This window comes from Dermacentor albipictus, unplaced genomic scaffold (assembly GCF_038994185.2).
Source record: "Dermacentor albipictus isolate Rhodes 1998 colony unplaced genomic scaffold, USDA_Dalb.pri_finalv2 scaffold_16, whole genome shotgun sequence".
NCBI classification, from domain to species: domain Eukaryota; kingdom Metazoa; phylum Arthropoda; class Arachnida; order Ixodida; family Ixodidae; genus Dermacentor; species Dermacentor albipictus.
This window is the reverse complement of record NW_027225570.1, coordinates 1,214,330-1,235,676: the sequence shown is the minus strand read 5'-3', so window position 1 is coordinate 1,235,676 and position 21,347 is coordinate 1,214,330. Positions and strand designations below refer to the sequence as shown.

The following is a 21,347-nucleotide window of genomic DNA, read 5'->3' as shown; positions in this document are numbered from 1 at the left end:
GCGACTGCAGCTTGAGTGAGCCCAAACAACCACTACGAACATTTATGGCAACAGTAATGCATAGAACAACTGCCACAGAACATGGTTACTTGTGACACTGGTAACCCATAGCAGTTAACAAGCACGAGATATTTAACAGTAATTAGACGGTGAAAAGCAGTCACTGAAGAAAGATAACCATTGTACATCTATCAATATTTATACAGGGTGTTCAAAGTTAGACTTTCCGGGGTTTTAAAAAAAATGCGAAGAGGAGTACAGAGAAGCCATTTGTCTACCTTGGTTATGCGGCTGAGCGGTCGCAAACTGTGAGGATAAGTGTCATCGTATTGTCAGTATTCAATTAAATTCGATAATTAACTCTTTATTTACAGCAGTTAGCATATATGTTTACATTGAAAATTCAGAGGCGGTGCGATTTGGTGACGATTCCATTTTGTACAACTTTAGTAACGCACCTGTGTTCCGAGATATGCACGTCTGAAATTTCAGCCCAAGCTGTCTAATTATGCATGCGAGGCCCCTCCCTAGTGTGACGCAGCTGTTGCGTACAGCGCTCCTTCCAACAAGAATGTGGGGCGATTGGTGACGGTGATTACTTTTCGCTCTCTGTCAGCATTTCCATTCTTGGCCAGTGAAACCAAAGAATGACTGTGCGGGCGACGTGGGACGAGCCCTGTTTCTTTGACCAATTGCTAGTAGAGTGCGTGACAAGATGCCATGCCACTTAAGACTTCTTAGGCACTGAGGTGCAGCAATACTGCTCTGCTCTTTTTTATAGTAATGGAAGCTTTGTTTGCAGAATGATTGAAATTAATGCCATCTCACAACATAAAGCGACAGCGTCAGCTGCCATACAGTACATTATTAACCACTAAAGTATCCAGCGCACCTTGCGCATGCGTAAAGAAAATTTACGACCCTGCATTGTCAGTGCTTAGGAAATGCGGGTTAATTATTCTCTATGTCAGCTTTTTAAAATTATAACGCAGTTACCAGTCCACATGACAGAGCATGAAATTGTGCCAACGTAGTCGAATTCATATTTATTTATTTAAGCACAGCTCTGATTCCAACATTACTTCGGAAGAAGTGAGAATAAAATAACAAAAAGAGAACAAGTACAGTGCAAATTCGTGGCCTACATACAAACAAAACATGCAAACATTTTAGAAATTTGCTTCAAATACACCATTGCTTAAACAATATTACATAACTGAGGTTTTTTAGCGCACGAAAAGGGACGAAAGACAGTGGCAGGATGCGGACACAGTGCTAACTTCCAACAATTGTTTTACTCCACGAAGCGGTGCACATATATATAGGTAACACAAACCACCATACGCATGCGCATATGTACCGATTTCTAGTCAAATGAGACAGCAAAGAGACGTGTAATGGAAAGTTAAGATGATATCAAAGATGAAAGAACGACCATGCATAGCCATGACATGACAAGAACTTTATTTGAGTCCTGAGGGACTGAGACCTCGGGGAGCCAAACCGAAGGCTCCTGAAGATCAAGTCGGTGGCTCCGCGCACGATGGAACCAGGAGATCAAGTCCCGCGCCAATATCGTGGGCCCTCTGGACAGCCTGGAGTTGAATGTTGAGATTGCTGCTCTTGAGAGAGTGCTGCCATTGTTCTTTCGTGATGGGTGGAGAGGCGTTAAGAGCTGGGCATAGCCAGAGCATGTGGTCAAAGGAGCATGAGTCATGACCACATTTGGGGCACGACTGTGAGTGTTCAGGATCTATTCTGTGAAGAGACCAAGGAGTGGGATATGTACGGGTTTGCAGTGGTAGCCTGAGGTTTGTTCAATTTGGGGTGAGGGGGTGGAAATGTCCTCCTGCCTAGTCGATAATGAGAAACAATTTCGTGGAATGTACTTAATGGATCTTTGTGGATGTTGACCTCGTTCCAAGCCTGGCTACCGCGACAGCACAGTGCGTGAAATCGCGCGCTCTCGGGTGGGCCTGCTCGTTAGGATTACATCCAAGCGGGTTAATTGAGCTGTCTAGATGGGCTGGGAACCACGAGATTTGGTATCCTCCTTCGGTACTCTCCCTAGTCCTTTGTAGTGCTTTGATCACAATATTGTACGCCTGTTCAGATATGAGGGCGGACGAGAAGGATCTAACCGCGGTGCGCGAGTCCGAGAAGATGATAGCGGGAACTTTTGAGCTCTGAAAAGCCAGAGCGATCGCCGCTTCCTCCGCCACATGGGCAAACGTAGTATAAACAGAGGCTGCATTGACCAGGTTGCCCCCCGCGTCTACCACCGAGACAGCGAACTTATCCCCACTGTCATATCTGGCAGCATCGACAAAGAGGGCACTAGCTTCTGCATAGTCAAAAAAAATTTTTTTGTAATTGCAAGATTAAAATGTAATCTCCATCAGGCCACCCTCTGTGTCACGTTTAAAAAATAAAAAAAGTTTTATGGCGCAAGTGGATCACCTGAAACAGGCCAGTTTCCCGCAGCATATCATCACAGCTGTGGCCGAAGGTCTTAAGACCGCAAAACGCGGGCGACAGGATGAGCAGTCTACTTCACTGGAAAACGCGAGAGTCACGCAGAAACGCGCAATCATACCGTACATCCACGATATCTCGCACGGACTGAAGAAGATTGGCAATAACACAAATGTAAGCGTCATCTTTACAGCGCCAATCAAGCTGTCCAACTTGTGCAAGGCCAGCTACTGTGGTTCTGAGAAGCCCAGTTGCCGGACAAATCACAAGGAACGCTACGTTCATTGTGAGAACAACATCGTGTATGAACTGCCCCTGTCATGCGGCAAAAAATACATCGGCCAAACGGGAAGGTGCGTAAATGACAGATTGCGTGAACACGCAAATAATGTGCGAGGAGTGGGGCATCTGTCTTTTCACTGCAGAAAGCATGGATGCAGTCCCATTTATAAACAGTGCACGGTGATAGGAAGAAGCCCAGAACAAACAACACGTGAGATTATTGAAGCGACTAGATTGCTAGTTTAGGGAGCGCTTGTGTTAGCGCGCCTTCATTAGATCTTTCAAAAAAAGAATTCGATTTTATAAACGTGACACAGAGGGTGGCATGATGGAGATTACATTTTAATCTTGCAATTACAAAAAGAAATTTTTTTGGCTATGCATGGTCATTCTTTCATCTTTGATATCATCTTAACTTTCCATTACACATGTCTCGTTGCTGTCTCATTTGACTAAAAATCAGTACATATGCGCATGCGCACGGTGGTGTGTGTTACCTACATATATGTGTACCCCTTCGTGGAATAAAACAATTGCCCCTTCGTGGAATAAAACAATTGTTGACGCTTGTTATGCTTCACTGCAATATTTTTGCGCATGTTTCACCAAGTAACCTTTCTGTACAGAGGCAAAGCTGACTTTCGGGAACCGGCATTGCGCAACGCACTGTGTTCCAAGTCTTTTTTTACGCCAATCGCGAGGACCACAAAGGCGGAGTCCGTTACATTGCTGACAGCAGCGAATTCTTTCAATAAAAAACACAGCAATCAACGGCAAGAAGCTTCATAGTTAGCATCGCCGCAGTGGTAGCTACGGCTGCCAGCAGATCTGCGTGCAAGAGCGCCAGTTCGAGGCAGAGGGGCAATCAAAATGGCAGCGGTGGTGGCTTTGATTAATGCCGTTTCGGACCTGCAGACACGGCAAAACGTCCAGAAAATCGGACGGCTAAGAGTTCTTGCGTCCGAAACTTCATACGTTCTGATACATTGACTCTATGGGGTATGTGGTGGTGCCACGAAGCCATACAAACTATCAGGAATGCGGAAAGTCGGTAATTGACTGTACACTGGCAACTGTGCCAGCCGACGACAGGGCGTCAAAGACGATTCATTATGATTCCTGTCTGTTACTCAAGTCAGCATTACCATGACTTTCGACCTTTTCAATAAAATTACATCTAATTTGCCCTGACGTGCTCCCGCGTCCCTTTTCATGTTGCTCACAATGGTACCCGTCATTCCCACAATGCGGCAGCAGTGTGCCAGATTTACATCTTGTATATCTATATGAAACGTATGCCAAGGCCAGCATCAATTATGTCAGCATGCTTACTATACTCTTTTCCAATGCTGTTACAGATGTCTGCATCTGTTTCCCTGTCTCTGTGTTGTTGTGCACTGGTTCATTGCAAAGGAACTCCCACACACTAAAACCTTTTATTCTTCCAAGTTATACCTCAGTCAGAAAGGCTAATATGGTGACACTTTGAGCAAGTAAACTTTATTTAGAACCAGAATTGATGACAATATCGATCAGAAATCATATATTTGATCATTTAAGCAATGTTTGCCAAATGACAGTACTAATGTGATAAATCAACGTAAGACAAAACGGCATCACATCAAAAGCTTGTGTGACGCACTGTGCATTTGGAAGTGCTGAGAGTGCGACTACAAAATTGAGAAGCCTTTTATCGCCAGAGGTAGAATGGTGATTTCCATACACAGGGGCACTTAAAAACTGGTTTCAGAATTAGCTCCGACAGAGTAGTGATTATTGTTTTATTAATGCTTGAAGCACTGCTATCAATGCTTGACACTTTGATGCAGTGATGCGAGTTTGACAAGTGCACTTGCAGGCAAGTACATTTTGCGGCTAATGTCACAAATTCTCTTTGTGTAACAGCCTGCAAATGACACCAACGACAGTGTGGCACAAAATTTTGCCTCCTAACAACGGCATTAAAGAGCCAGCCAGTGTTCCCCATGTGCAGACTGTAATACTGACCTCCTCATCCAAGGGTTAGCAGTGGCCACAAATCAGCGCCTCTTCTTGCGATCTTGACGGCTGCGGCGTCCGCCTCCAGCTGTGTGTTGGGGTGGCCGATGGGGCACCACGGTTCCTTCTCCCACTGGGCCATCCTCATCACTTGAGTCACCTACATCCTGCAGTCCACAATCACAAGAATTGCTGAGCCTTTGACATTGCCCAAGTTGGGAAGCTTGTTGATAGGACATTCCTTGAGCTGTAGTGCAGAACAAATAATCAAACCAGAAAGCGGGCTGCACTCCAAAAAAAAGTTCACCCCTTCGGAGGTGCCCATCTTGCTGCTGAAGAATAATCATCATCAGTCTTGCATTTTCATTCTTTAAAATCCTGCACTCGCTCTTTTCCTGTCAAGAATCATGTGTCATGTGTCCACATGACACATGATTGAGGTTGCACATCATATGCAACCTCAAAGTACCAGGAATGCAACATTAAGAAGATAAAGTATACAAGATAGATGACTATCATTGTTTTGAGACAGGATGAACCCCAAAGGATCAAAATTTTTCTTAGAGTGTTTTTTGTTTCTGTGTCACTGTTTTGAACTGCAGCCCAAAGAATATACTGTTGTGGCCAAGTGTGAAAAAAAGACATGGAGACATGAAAGAAAGGAAGAGCAGAATGACGACTCTGCAGTGGCCGTCTCTGCTGTTCGTAGCCGACTTCAAGGCCTCAATAAACCTTTTCCCTGTGCTCGCAACAATACTATGAAGTCTTAGGGTTGAAGGAATAGAAACATTGCAGTAAGTAGTGCTGCTGGTACGAGAAGGCTTAGAAGGATTTGGGCATGAGCTAATTAGTATGAATCATTCATGTTAAACAGCACCAAAAAACACACGAGCAATATATTGTAACGAAGAAGAGTAGCCTGCCTGTGCCACAGCACCGTCACTACCGGCATGAGCTCGTGGTTACTGTCCTTCGCCAAACACTTGTGACTGCTACCCGTTTGCGTCCATTGCTAATAAATCTCTTAGCAAGTGGTGGAGGTGTGGGGTATCACGAGAAGCCACTTGCGACCGTCAGAGAGGTAATTACGACGATAAAGAAGGCCGTCACGAATGCAGAAGTGGGTAGCCTGGCGGCGAAGAGCGCGAGATGGTGAAGAGGTGGATGTATCAGAAAGATGCTGATGAGAGCACTGATCCAGGGATCCTTGCACTGCACCGATGGCATGTTGCGCAGTGCATGAGATGGGAGTGTGGGCTCAGGGGCGGATAGGCAAGTGCAGTCAGCGGAGACCGGTGAGCGAGAAAGGGCGTCAGCATCTGTGTGTTTGTGGTCGGAATGGTAGAGAACGCGGATGTCGTACTCCTGTAGCTTAAGGGCCCAGCAAGCAAGTCGGCCAGATGGGTCCTTAAGGGTAGACAGCCAACAAAGGGCGTGATGGTCAGTGACGACATCGAAAGGGTGACCATACCAATAAGGACAGAATTTTCCAAGGGCCCAAATAATGGCTAAACACTCTTTCTCTGTAACAGAGTAATTAGCCTCGGACTTTGTCAGAGTTCTGCTCGCATAGGCAATGACATATTCATCAAATTCATCCCATGATATTATATTAGGCTGGGACTTCCTTGCAAATAATAACGCCGTTATTGACTGTTGTCACGCCAAACTCGAACTTTCTGTTTTTCCCGACCTTGAGACTATTAAAACGGCCCTTCTAGCGTTAAACTGTTTGTGTTCAAAGACAATGCTGTCCCTCCACGCTCTTCCCTGCTGGTACCTGTGTCGTGCGCCGCTATTTGTGATGGCATTGTTCTCTTTACGCCCTCTGAGGTGTTCATTCTCCGCCGATGTTCTCCGCTGCCCTTTGCTCTCCTTACTCTTCGCAGTGGCATCACGAAAATGGTCGTCGACAATCCCACGGCCTGCCCTTTAGCTTTATTTCATGGTGAATGCCTAGGCCTTGTTCAACCGGTCGACACCTTTTGAATCTTTGACGCTCCTGCTCTTTCTACTTCTGCGGACCTTGGCGCACTTACTTGTGACCCTGCGGTTGATCAGTCTCTCCTCGACACTTTCCACTGCTCCATCGACGATCGCACGTCATCTTCAGAACGAAGCCAGCTTATTGCTCTCCTGCAGAGGTTCAGCACTTCTTTCAACAGCCATGCTTCCGGTTTGGGCCGCACATCGACCGTTTTTCACCAGATAGATACTGGCAGTCATGCACCTTTACGGCAGCGCCCTTACCGAGTATACGCCTCTAAACGCCGTGTCATTGACCACCAGGTTGCTGACATGCTCAAGCGTGGCATTGTGCAGCCTTCCAACAGTCCCTGGGAATCAGCGGTCATTCCCGTTATGGAAAAGGATGGCTCTATTCGATTCTGTGTTGACTACCGACGTCTGAACAAGATAACGCGCAAGGACGTTTACCCGTTACCGCGCATCGACGACGCCCTCAACTGTTTTCTGGGAGCTGAGTTCTTTTCTTCGCTGGATTTAGGTTCCGGATACTGGCAAGTCCCTTTGGCACCATCTGATCGACCTAAAACAGCATTTGTAACACCTGATGGATTATACGAATTCGTGATGCCTTTCGGCCTGTGTAATGCCCCAGCCACTTTTGAGAGAATGATGGATAATATTTCACGCGGCCTCAAATGGAACACATGTTTATGCTACCTGGATGACGTAGTTGTCTTTTCTGCTGATTTCCGAACACATCTCAGTCGTCTCGAGCAAGTTCTGAAATGCCTTACTGACACGGGACTTCAACTTAACTTTAAAAAATGTCGTTTCGGCGCCCGAAAGCTCACTATTCTTGCCCATGTTGTATCCAAGACGGCGTCCTTCCAGATCCAGCCAAGCTCCGCGCTGTCACCGACTTTCCGCAACCAAAGAAGTTAAAGGAGCTTCAAAGTTTCCTTGGTTTATGCTCTTACTTCCGACGTTTCATTTGAAATTTCGCTTCCATAAGTGCACCCCTGACAGCCCTTCTAAGTGGCGACAAAGAACTTTCCGCTTGGTCGCCCGCGTGTGATGACGCCTTCACGAAATTACACCGCCTGCTAACCTTGCCACCTATCCTCCGCCACTTCGATCCTGCAACCCCCACAGAGGTCCACACCGATGCCAGCGGCGACGACTTGACGCCGTACTCACGCAAGGAAAAGCGGGGTTTGATGAATATGTCGTTGCCTACGCGAGCCAAATTCTGACAAAGGCCGAGGCTAATTACTCTGTTACAGAGGAAGAGTGTTTAGTCATTATTTGGGCCCTTGGGAAATTCCGTCCTTATTTGTATGGTCACCCTTTCGATGTCGTCACTGACCATCCCGCCCTTTGTTGGCTGTCTACCCTTAAGGACCCACCTGGCCGACTTGCTCGCTGGGCCCTTAAGCTACAGGAATACAACATCTGCATTCTCTACCGTTTTGACCACTGACGCCCTTTCTCGCTCACAAGTCTCCGCTGACTGCACTTGCCTATCCGTCCTTGAACCCACTCACATCTCATGCACTGTGCAACATGCCGTCGGAGCAGCGCAAGGATCCCTGGATCAGCGCTCTCATCAGCATCCTTTTATCCATCCATCTCTTCACCATCTCACGCACTTCGCCGCCAGGCTACCCACTTCTGCATTCGCAATGGCCTTCTTTATCGTCGTAATTACCTCTCTGACGGTTGCAAGTGGCTTCTCGTGATACCCCGCACTTCCACCACTTGCTAAGAGATTTATTAGCAATGGGCGCAAATGGGTTGCAGTCACAAGTGTTTGGCGAAGGACAGCAACCACGAGCTTATGCTGGTAGCGATGGTGCTGTGGCGCAGGCAGGCTACTCTTCTTTGTTACAATGTTACAAGGTGACAGCAACGCCGCAACCATGCTTAGACGAATTCTGCTCTTTGTGCAGTTTCTCTTCGGGTTCCTTGCTACTGCGGGCCCCCCTCCGGTGGTCCAGGATGTGTCGTCGATTCCGGAACAACGCATACAGGATTCATCTCGCCTGTACCTGACCTGCCCTGTCTTTTTTGGTGAAGATAGCCTGGGCCCGACCGCCGCTGGTTTCAACTTATCTCCGTTCGACTACGTAATCACGGACTGTCCAATCCTACTGGTAGCCAACGCTGTGACGTCAGCGCCTGCGATTATAAGAGCAGCACCACTGGCCGCTTTCTTCAGTGGGCAAGGTGACAGCAACGCCGCAACCATGCTTAGACGAATTCTGCTCTTTGTGCAGGTATGTCACTTCAATAATGCTTACTGCATTCGATCTGACGACCCCTTCTTGTTGCTGCTGCCTTGCCCACGATGCTGCAATTCCTGTTTTGCGTACATTTCGAATGAGCTTGTGCATCTTGTTAATAGCCTTTTGTTGAGTGATGTTGAGACGAACCCAGGGCCTCCTAGAAGGAACCCTCAAGCCAACACTGAGCTAACTCTCAATCCGGATGCGCCCCTACCCTCGATAGGTCGCCAGCAGCGGTTGCTGATACTCACAACGTTGGTGATATGTTTGCTCAGCTCCTCGCTGGCCAGAACCGAATTGCGCAAGATATTGCTAACCTTAAAACTTCCGTTGACTCCCGTTTCAAGGCCTTTGAAAGCCATCTAGCTTCACTTGAATCTTCATTCTCGGCCTCTGGCTCTGTGTCTGATGACGTGCAAAATAAAATTCTGGCATTAACAGCCACAGTGAACAGGCTTGTCACGCAGAATGATGAATTGGAAGCATGTCTCAGTCAAAACAACTTCAAGGCTGTTTCTTCACTTCTCGAGGACTTAGACAATCGCATGACCACAGCAGTTAACGCCCCTGCGGTCAGCGACCTGTGCACCAAACTACAGGCAGAGGTGACTTTGCTTTCGACAACTGTGACACGGCTACTTTCGAAGAATGATGAACTACAAAACAGGTCCCGTCGCAACAATATAATTCTACACGGTCTTGATGAACCGGCTGGCGAAACTCGCGAAACATTATTAGCTAATGTTTCACGGCTATTTTCTGAGACATTAATGATGCAATGTCCGTCCATTGAACGGTGTCACAGGATTGGTCGGCCACGGGAAGGCCACCGGCGCCCCGTAATAATGAAGATCTTGAGTTTCCAGGAAAAGCTTCAGATCTTCAAAAATGCCACTAAACTCGTAAATTCCGATCTGCGCTTCACCGATGACCTGTCTTCAAATGTGAGATCTGTTCGCAAAAAGCTCTGGGAGGCCTCTGGTTCATTTCACAACAAAGGTTTTGTTGTAAAAATGCGCTATGATCATGTCTTTATTAACAAGATTCGCTATCACTGGGATCACTTGTCTAACTCAATGGTGAAATCTTACAGTAATTCCTTTCGCTCCTCATCTGTGCCTTTAGTTAGCAACGGTGCCGATGCCAGCAGCCATACGGCATCACCGTCATCACATCTTTGACCAGCTCCCACATCGCTTGATTGCCTTCGTTTACTCAATCTTAATGCATGAAGTATCACCAATAAATTTCCTGCCTTCTTATCTCTTATTCACTCGTACTGTCCTCACGTTGTTGCTATCACGGAAACGTGGCTACACAATGGGATTTTTGACTCGGAATTCACTCCACCGGACTATATCGCAATTCGGACAGACAGACAGAACAGTAAGGGGGGCGGCGTCGCCCTTTTAGTTCGGTCTGATCTCAGGTTTTCCGTTCTTCCAGCTCCTCTATATACGGAGTCGGCCTGGTGCAAACTTCACTTGGAAAAAACGCATTTTGTAATCGGCGCTTTCTATCGCCCCCCGGGAACAACAGTGGACTCGCTTCAAGCAATCGAAACGTTCATGCACATGCACAACCTAGGTCCTTCCAACTTTATTTGTCTGGGCGATTTCAATGCACCGGGCATTCATTGGCCCTCTCTATCGACATGCGGTCATGATGGCTCTTTCGATAAAGAACTTTTAAATTTTAGCCTGAATTTGGGGCTTAGTCAGATCGTTTGCAAGCCTATCAGACAGAATGCTCTTTTGGACTTGGTCTTTCTTAGCTCGAACCTCACCACGTATGATTACACTTGTGAAGTGGTAGAAGGCATTTCTGATCATAAGGCTGTTTTTGTTTCCCTTCGGTGCATTGTCCCTAAACCATCCTTCGTTCTTACTACATTTCGCGATTTCAATCATGCTGACGACACCTCTATTTTAGATACATTGGCTGATGCCTTTGACACCTTTGAAACATTCAGCATATCAAGTGACGTGAATGTTCTCGTGACGTATATTGAAAATATTGTCATGTCATGTATCGAACACTTCATTCCCATCAAAACAAAAAAGAAAAATACTAAAATCCCTTGGATGAACAGAGATATACTACATCTTTCACGTCATGTTCGCAGGCTTAGACGCTTGAAGGACTCCCATAACCCTGTGCACACTGCTAGGTTAGCTAAGGCGAAGGAGGATCTTTGTACAAAAACCAAATCAGCCAAAGATTTTTTTATAGCGTGCAGCTACCGCTTCTGTTGAAAAGTAACCCGCGTAAATTCTGGGGATCCATTCTTCCTCGTGACAGCTCTTGTACATCCTTATGTGTGAAGAACAAAATGACTAGTGATTCACTATTAATCTCGAACGCCTTCAACGCATACTTTAAGTCCGTTTTTACTTGCGATAATCATATTGTTCCTCCTTTTCCAAGCATTCATCCGACTTGCCCCATTAATGATGTCTTAGTTAGCGCAGAAGGTGTCTTAAACCTCATACTAAATCTCGATACAAAGAAAAGTGAAGGGCCTGATAGAATCCCGAATTTGTTTCTCGTTCGGTATGCCTTATGGACTTCACGATACCTTACTCTTATCTTCAATAAATCACTAACTTCCGGCATAGTACCTTCATCATGGAAGATGGCTAAGGTGCTTCTGTTACATAAGTCAGGTAGTAAGCAGCATCTTTCTAACTACCGGCCAATATCTTTAACACCATATTCATGCAAAATACTAGAGCATATAATATACAAACACATTATGGAATTCCTTGAATCAAATAACATTTTCTCTAATGTGCAACATGGATTCAGATGCGGTTTTAGCACCATAACACAACTTGTCGAGTTCACGCATGACATAGCTTCTAACCTGGATAAGGGATTTCAAATTGACGCTATATTCATAGATTTTTCCAAAGCTTTCGATACCGTACTTCACTCAAAACTACTGTCCAAACTAAATGCCATTCTTAACAACCCTCAATTAGTGAACTGGATACAAAGTTTTTTGTCTCACCGTACTCAATTCGTAAGCTTTAACTCCATCAATTCTTCGGTGGTGGATGTGTCATCGGGCGTCCCTCAAGGCTCGGTCCTAGGACCTCTACTTTTCTTACTATATATTAATGATTTGCCACACGAGATATCATCTAAAATTTGAATGTATGCAAAAAAAAATTATGGGGTTTTACGTGCCAAAACCACTTTCTGATTATGAGGCACGCCGTAGTGGAGGACTCCGGAAATTTCGACCACCTGGGGTTCTTTAACGTGCACCTAAATCTAAGTACACGGGTGTTTTCACATTTTGCCCCCATCGAAATGCGGCCGCCGTGGCCGGGATTCGATCCCGCGACCTCGTGCTCAGCAGCCTAAACCATAGCCACTGAGCAACCGCGGCGGGTACGAATGTATGCAGATGACTGCGTATTGTATGACATCATTTCATCTCCCTCTGAGCATGTTCGCCTTAGTGAATCATTCCTCAGATTTGCTAAATGGTGTGAAACATGGCAAATGAATATTAACTTCCGTAAGACTGCCGTTATGTCCTTCTCTAATAAAGCTAACCCGTTCCTTTTCAGCTACGGATTTAATGATAATTTAATTCAACGTGTTTCTGAATATAAATATCTTGGTCTCACGTTCACCACTAACCTGTCCTGGACAAAGCACATTGATTCCATTACGACTAAAGCTCTACAAAAACTCGGTTATTTATGTCGTACTCTGTATAATTCTCCGCGCGACACTAAATTACTGTTATATCAAACTATTGTTCGCCCTATACTTGAGTATGGTAGTATCGTTTGGAATCCCTACAAGCAGTACGAAATAGACAGAGTTGAGGCCATACAAAGGAAAGCCATCAGATTTGTCTACCGACGTTATGACCACCAGTTCTCACCATCGTCAGTCATGTCTTCACTCAACCTGACATCTCTCGCCGAACAGCGACACGTTCATTCCTTAAAATTTTTTCATGGCATTATTCACTCATCTTGTCGCTTCTCCAGTAATGAATATATCACCTTTGCAAAAATCTGTTCTAGTAGGAGACATCACGTGCTTAACATTACACCATTTTTTGCACGCACCAATACTTTTAAGTATAGCTTTTTCCCTAAAACAATTGAAGCCTGGAATTCGCTACCAGGAACCAACCATTCTCTCCCATTAAATGAATTCTTGTCTGTACTCCCTCAACACTGCACCTAAACTTTCTTTGTTGCCTATTGTATTTCTTTCATGTATTGTATTATCCACTCCTGCTATAGCCCCAGCAGGGGCTGCAGTATATGTAAATAAATAAATAAATAAATAAATAAATTATATATATATATATATATATATATATATATATATATATATATATATATATATATATATATATATATATATATATATATATATATATATATTCGCAACGGGCTGAAAGAGAGAAAGGAAGAATGGGAAGGTGAGTCATCGTCAATCAACTGTTGCTGTGTGTGTGTCACAAACATAAAACTGTACACAATATTGACACAATCAAAACTGATGAACATTCAAGGAACTTAAATTCCTTGTCACAAAGAGCTATATAAGGGGCACTTACACAAGTGGCTCCTAACTGACAAATTGAAAAAGCCTCAAGGTTTCCCTGGCCATCTGATCGCTGTACCTTCTCAGCACATGTGTGTCTTCTAGGCAGGATTAACAGCCACACTTTGCACAATGAACAGCTAGATTACTACGATTCTTAATCTTGACACTGTGCGCACGCAAACGCTCATGAAGGCAGCGTCCCGTTTGCCCTATGTAAGTGCAGCTGCATGAGGTGGAAATGGCATAAACTACGTTGTTTTGCAATCTACAAGCTTGGTTGGCCAGGCTGGTGTTAAGGTGGTGTTTACCGAACCTAACAAGCCGGGAAGACTGGGCAAGGAAGTCAATGATAGCCGGCAAACGCCTTGACTGTGTAGTGACATACCGCCAAGCCTTGTGGTAGAGTGAAAGTAGACGCAGCGGTTTGAATACGTACCCACTGATTACGTATGAGCAACCGCTGTCACACATGTTCAGAGCGCAAATAAACGTAGACATAAACATAACAAACATCGTATCAATAGAGTGATTGCAAATACAAACGCGAGACTAACGCGACGTTAGCGAGCACAACGAACACCGGCGGTTTTTCTGCATGGCCTTAATTGCGCGCAAACACACCTCAACAGCAAACCCCAGCATGCTAAGGAATACAGCTTTCGCTCAACAAACATGCGCGTAGACGAACCTTGCCTTCTTCTTTCGGTGGTACAAACACAACAGCGGCGATGCACACAAGCTGAAAGATTGCTCCCAGGAAAAGGCCGTAGCGAAGCAACTCGTCCACCAACTCGGCCATAACTTTCGGTTCGTACCAGTTAGTAAATGAACTTCAGCTCGTAGAAACAAAAGCAATTACGGCAAATGATGCGTTAGCAGCGGTAAAGGCACGGACAGAACAGCACCGGACGACTGAACCATTGACCAACGCCTCATTGACTAAACGCACAGACGCCATAGAGTAACATAGTAAACGCATAGAGTAACATTATGACATAGAGTTAGGGTGGCTAGAAGGGGAGGTGTCACCATAGAATAAAGAACAACTTTAGAGAAGGGAAACTGTACCTTTGGCAGTGGTTCGAAAATAAGCAGCGGCAGCGCATGGAACTAACTTTCGGGGACGCCAGATGACGTTGCTCAATCCGGAAGCGGAAGTGCAAACTTTTTTTTTTTAGCGCAAAATTCAATTTGGCCGTTTTTTGCCGGTCGCGTACGCTGGTACGTGCCGTGCTTGCCCTGCAGGCTATGCGGCATGCCTCAATGCCTTCGCTGCCGCTTAGCTGGTGCGTTCTAGTTGCCAAGAGCCTCTACTGACGCCCATACAAACAAGCCACAAGTGAGTGAACAGAACGCGCGACTTTATTGGCAGAAGACAAGCAGTGTACATCCTCGTGCAATAGCAGAAATAAAATTTGCATGTCGAGATACGCTGGAATCATTGACGCGAGCTCGTAAACGGCTCACCGTCGTCGTCGCACGTGGTGGTCAGGTTAACGAGCAAGAACCAGCAGCGGAAACATATTGGACAGAGTGTGCCACTTATTTGCAGCGACAGTCGCCGTTAAAAATGCCCAAATTGCATTGCGAAGCAATCGGGAGACGCAGGCATCTGCTGCCGCAGCCTACACAGCGACATGGGCTACCCCAGATTTTAGCCGTTCACTCCTTTCCAACCTGCACGTTTCTTTTCTTTCGGGGGCCGCTAATGTGTGGCTCACACTTGGTGTCTCACATTGTCTCGCTATGGACAAGTCGCTTTCGTGGGCATCGCCTCCATCAGCTACTTTTGCGGGCCTTTCCACCTATGTAGCTATCAACTTCATACGCATCGGACTATGTAAGCACGTATGCTGGTCTCCGTTCATGCCTAATCGCGGCCGAGAAAGGCCAGAGGCACAATATGCCCATTGCTGCAGCAGGAAAGCGCGAACGGGGAGCACGAATCACGGTGCATGAAAATTGGGAGTCTATGTCGCTGTGCAGGCTGCAGGAGCGAATGCTTACTTCGAGAGACTGCTTCCCAGTGCAACCGACCAGGCCGCAATATTCTAAAAACATAACACTGCGACCATAACCAAGTGACATAACAGCAAAATTAAACAGCAATCAGTCACCGCATGAGGTTCAGACAATACGTTATACATTGGCGACGAACTATATGGCAACAGTGAGCATTCACATACACGGGTCTCTTAGGGTACATTGAGCTGCCTACCTACAGGCGTAGTGCCCGACTTCGTCGCACGTGGTGGTCTACTAACGAGCAACAACCAGCAGCAGAAACAGATTGGACAGAGTGTCCCACCTGTTTGCGGCGACAGTCGCTGTTAAAGATGAGCAATTTGCAGTGCAAAGCAGTCGGGTGACGCAGGCATCTGCTGCCGCAGCCTACACAGTGACATGGACTACCCATCATTTTAGCATTGACACCTTTCCAGCCTGCATGTTTCTTTCTTTTGGAGGCCGCTAATGTGTGGCTCACACTTGGTGTCCCACATTGTCTCAATATGGACAAGTCGCTTTCGTGGGCATCACCTTCATCAGCCACTTTTGCGGGCCTTTCCACCCAACTTCATACAGGTCCGACCATGTAAGCACTTATGCTGGTCTCCGTTCATGCCTTATCGCGGCCGAGAAAGGCCAGAGGCACAATTTGCCCATGGCTGCAGCAGGAAAGGGTGAATGGGGAGCACGAATCACGGTGTGCGTAAATTGGGAGTCTATGTCGCTGTGCAGACTGCAGGATCAAATTCTTACTTCGAGAGGCTGCTTCCCAGTTCAACCGACCAGGCCGCAATATTCGAAAAACATAACACTGCGACCATAATCAAGTGACATAACAGCAAAATTAAACAGCAATCAGTCACCGCATGAGGTTCAGACAATACATCATACATTGGCGACGAACCATATGGCAACAGTGAGCATTCACATACACGGGTCTCTTAGGGTACATTGAGCTGCCTACCTACAGGCGTAGTGCCCGACTTCGTCGCACGTGGTGGTCTACTAACGAGCAACAACCAGCAGCAGAAACAGATTGGACAGAGTGTCCCACCTGTTTGCGGCGACAGTCGCTGTTAAAGATGAGCAACTTGCAGTGCAAAGCAGTCGGGTGACGCAGGCATCTGCTGCCGCAGCCTACACAGCGACATGGACTACCCATCATTTTAGCATTGACTCCTTTCCAGCCTGCATGTTTCTTTTCTTTTGGAGGCCGCTAATGTGTGGCTCACACTTGGTGTCCCACATTGTCTCAATATGGACAAGTCGCTTTCGTGGGCATCACCTTCATCGGCCACTTTTGCGGGCCTTTCCACCCAACTTCATACACGTCCGACCATGTAAGCACTTATGCTGGTCTCCGTTCATGCCTAATCGCGGCCGAGAAAGGCCAGAGGCACAATTTGCCCATGGCTGCAGCAGGAAAGGGTGAACGGGGAGCACGAATCACGGTGTGCGTAAATTGGGAGTCTATGTCGCTGTGCAGACTGCAGGATCAAATTCTTACTTCGAGAGGCTGCTTCCCAGTGCAACCGACCAGGCAGCAATATTCGAAAAACATAAAACTGCGACCGTAACCAAGTGACATAACAGCAAAATTAAACGGCAATCAGTCACCGCTTGAGGTTGACAATACATTATACATTGGCTACGAACCATCTTACAGGCATAATGCTTGCCTTTGTCACATGTGGTGGTCTGGTAACGAGCGACAACCTGCGGTACAAACAGATTGGACAGAGCCTTGCACCTGTTTGAACCAACAGTTGCCGTTGAAGATGAGCAACTTCCATTGCGAAGCAATCAGGTGACGCAGGCATCTGCTGCCGCAACCAACACAGCGACATGGACTACCCGGCATTTTAGCGTTAATTCCTTTCCAACCTGCACATTTATTTTCTTTCGGGGGCCGCTATGTGTGGCTCACACTTTGTGTCCCACTTTGTCGCAATGTGGACAAGTCGCTTTTGTGGGCATCACCTTCGGCAGCCATTCTTGCGGGCCTTTCCACCCATACGGCTATCAACTTCATACACTTCGATCCATGTAAGCACATATGCTGGTCTCCGTTTTGAGCAAATCATGGCCGAGGTAGGCCACAAGCACAATTTGCCCATGGCTGCAGCAGGCCAGAACGAACGGGGCGCACCAGTTACGGTGTGTGTATACTGGGAGTCTATGTCGCTTTGCGGACTGCAGGAGCAAATGCTTACCTCGAGGGACTGCTTACCAATGCAACTGACCAGGCCCCCACATCTGTAACACAGTTACCACAACCAAGTGTGGCAGCAAAACCAGATTCTGCAATCAATCACTTCACTGTAGCTTGCACAAAGACCCAGGCTATCAAGGAAGAGGAGCAATCATCAACGAGACTAGGAATATGGAAAATGAGAAAGCTTGCATTCAAGAGAGAAGCCACTCTGCTCTGCAAGCATTGAAGGCTAAAAACACCAAGAAAAGTAAAATGGTGCATAGCACATGTGCATAGGTTAATACAAGACGCATGCCGATGCTGCATCAGCTATTTCAGGAGAGTAATTGCGCATGACAACATACACTAGAAGATACTGCTACAGATATGTTAGGCTGCTAGACAGTGACTGGTATTAAGTATCAGCGAAATATCCAAATATAAAGGTTGACCTTTATATTTGGATGAGGATGAATAACCTCTAACAAAAATGGGCAATGAGAAAGCTTGCATTTATAGAAGAAAAATTACACTTCGCACAAACGGAATTAACATGGCTTGGAAGCTGATTAAGGACGAACTGATGAAACTCAATCTTTTGGTCAGCGTCGTCCGTGCTTGGTCAGATGTTGCAGGTGCATCTGAAGACGAAGAATTTCTAGAAAGTCCTTTTTGAGTTACTTGGATGACTCAGCCAAATGTCCGTGCTGGTGGAATGGTGGCTGAAGCTCTTTGCAGTCTTAACACAGTCCTTTGCAGACTTGATATCTCATCCATATTCTTGTGCATGTGCTTCTTTGTTCTTGGTGTAAAACCCTTGCAAATTCGGCTCCAGCCCCTTCCTGTTGGTGCAGATAGGAGCTCCTGTGATGACCAAGATGTGCTTGGCATAGACTCTGTTGGGGCAAAACGGTGACACGTGAGATATAGCACAGATTAGCCAAATTTATGTGGGTTTTATATGTTCGAACCAATTATACTGAACCATATATATGAACAAACATTCATATCTGCTGCAAACGGCAAGCCAATACAGCATAGATCAAACATATTTATTTCTGAACCATATGTTGTTTACCTTGTAGTAGTAGCCAATGTCTACACAATGACCTTGTCGTAGCAGGCAGCAGCTTCTGTTTAGTGCGTGGAGTGTGTTGCTTTATACTGGTGCCGTCCTCATTACTGCATGTCTGGAACAGAAATTTTGACTGAATCAGAAATTGAAAAAGCAAAGTTTTGCAATATGAAATGCAAAAAGGTGTGACATATATGTTGTAATGATTTGCGACTACAGAACACATGCAAATGTACACTGTCTATTCTAGGGTGCTTAAGCAGCATGTTAAATAAATATTGCTATTGCCCATAAAATTGATGTCTGCCTAACTACAATGCATGTCAACAGCGCAAGTACTATTAAGATCACAAATGAGAACATTTGTGGGTTCATTTATGCTCTAGAAGTGATCACACTGCTAGTTACTCAAGCAAATGCATGAAAGTCATGAAGCTATTAGAACTGATGCATTATTTTTCTCCACGAACGTGACGCACCGCTTCACTACTGCAAAAATAAATGCCCTACGGTAAACCAATCTGAACAGCAAGAACATTTGGAACCAACAAGTACGAAATATGGGTATCATGCTTGCAACTGTTTAATACATTAAATTCTGTACTTTCACTTCATTTTACCAAAGGATTATTCGGTTTTGTGGACGACAGACGTTGCCGGCCGACTCGAAAAAAAGTTTAATCTGTATATTGATAAGGCTACTCAGTCACCTACAACCACGGCTACAATAACATGAAAAATGAGACGCGCGTTCCGATATCGCTCTTTCTTTCCTGGTTGTGTGTGTAAACCAAACGACAGCCTCGCAAGTAAAGGTTTATTTAGGAAACAGCAACTGAGATCCTCACTGCCCATATGTAATGCAGGATCTAGTTCGTTAACTTGTGCCCGCCTGGAAGGTAATGAGACAGATATTATATAACGATTGAAGCAGCGGTGTTAAACGACTCACCGTTATTGCCGTTGTCAGCCGCAGCAAAATCCAGCTCCCGTTTCGATGCAGACCTGTTCCGAATGGCTCACGACCGAAACCCAACTGCCGGGCTTACATGTCCGCTTGCAAACACGTAACTTCACCCCAAGTTACATAGAAGCGCAAGAAACTAGTTTTAGAAACAAAGAAGCAACCAGTCTTGAGTGTACGAACGAATGAATCCGTGCCGCCGTGCACTCGGAAATACCGGTAAAAATTTTAAATCCAGGCCAGAGGTCACGTGAAAGATCGATGATGCTGAACGCTATTTGCGTTCATAATGGCGAAGAAACAATAAACTTACTAACAAAGAGTACAATATCTAATTAGCAATGATAATTTTGCCCTGTTTTTATGTAAAAGAAAATGCTTCGGTAATTGTAAGAGAAAGTTTGTAAGATAAAATTGCGCTTATTACGACGCCTCTACCGGGAAATGTTGGAACTAACGAACGAATCCCGAGGTGATGCTACTAGGTCGGCTTTGTTAGCAGCGGCGCGCGGTCGATTTTTTCGCCCTCTGTGGCCATTAGTTGAACTTGAGAGTGTACGGGGCCGGTGTCACGTGGGAGGTGTGAATACCGGCGGCACAAACGTGACCCCACAGCGCACCGATGTCGCGGGGCGGCGCTGTTGACCAAGGCGGGGTAGGGTGCCTCGATGCCTGCCCGCCGCGCCGCCGTTCAGGGTGGTGACAGCCCCGCGGCGCCGCCATATTGGTTTGAAGAAGCGCCTCGCGCGCCCGCCGAGCTATCGTTGCAGAGGGCAGGATTCTCACCAATCGCATCGGAAGCTGAAAATTTCTGGCATGTGTGGAATTATGCTTTCGGGCTGAAATACAGAGCTCATATTCTGTTGTAAAAAAGCACAGTAGTCATGTTGGCAGAGCGCTGCGGTGTTACAAGGAGAGGCGATTGGCGAGTCGGAATGTTAATTGAGTTTTCACTGTCGCAATATTATTTCGTTTGGACGGTGGAAAATTTTTTGACAAAACCGTTTGAGAAATTACACAACGCTTATCTGTTCGCGTGTTGGTAGGCTCCCTCGAAACTTTGAAGCACATGTTTCGTTTGCTGCGTTTAACAGCAGTTCACGGCCTTATATCACAGAGTCCCAGCCGTAACACAGACGCAACACTAATTTTAAAGATGTTCTTGTGCACGCCAAACTACAGAAAAAGAAGAAGTTGGGAACCAATCCCTGTGGTCGCCCCAGGTGCTCTACATGCAAACACATTCAATCCACTACTACAGTAAAAAGTACAGCGTCGAATTACACACACAAGGTAACTTCGGCTTTCACCTGCACATCAAGCAATGTAGTCTACTGTCTAGAATGCGCCGCTTGTAGCAAACAATACATAGGTGAGACCGGACAACAAATCAATACAAGACTCAATGGTCACCGCGCGGACACAAAACACAATTTACCCAAAGCAGTAGCCAGCCACTTTAATGAACATGGACATATGTTTGACAAAGCAAGGCTCTATATACTACAAACAAAT

At 46.0% G+C, this 21,347-nt stretch overlaps 1 long non-coding RNA gene across 1 annotated transcript; it reads right to left on the bottom strand.

The window, feature by feature from the left end:
• Positions 1 to 18,286: 18,286 nt before the first annotated feature.
• On the bottom strand, positions 18,287 to 19,959 carry LOC135899645 (uncharacterized). The gene is made up of 3 exons (XR_010563665.2): positions 19,821 to 19,959; positions 18,872 to 18,983; positions 18,287 to 18,689 (listed from the first exon to the last, which is right to left on the bottom strand). It is a non-coding gene; the product is annotated as an uncharacterized lncRNA (long non-coding RNA).
• Between the last annotated feature and the right edge of the window lie 1,388 nt (positions 19,960 to 21,347).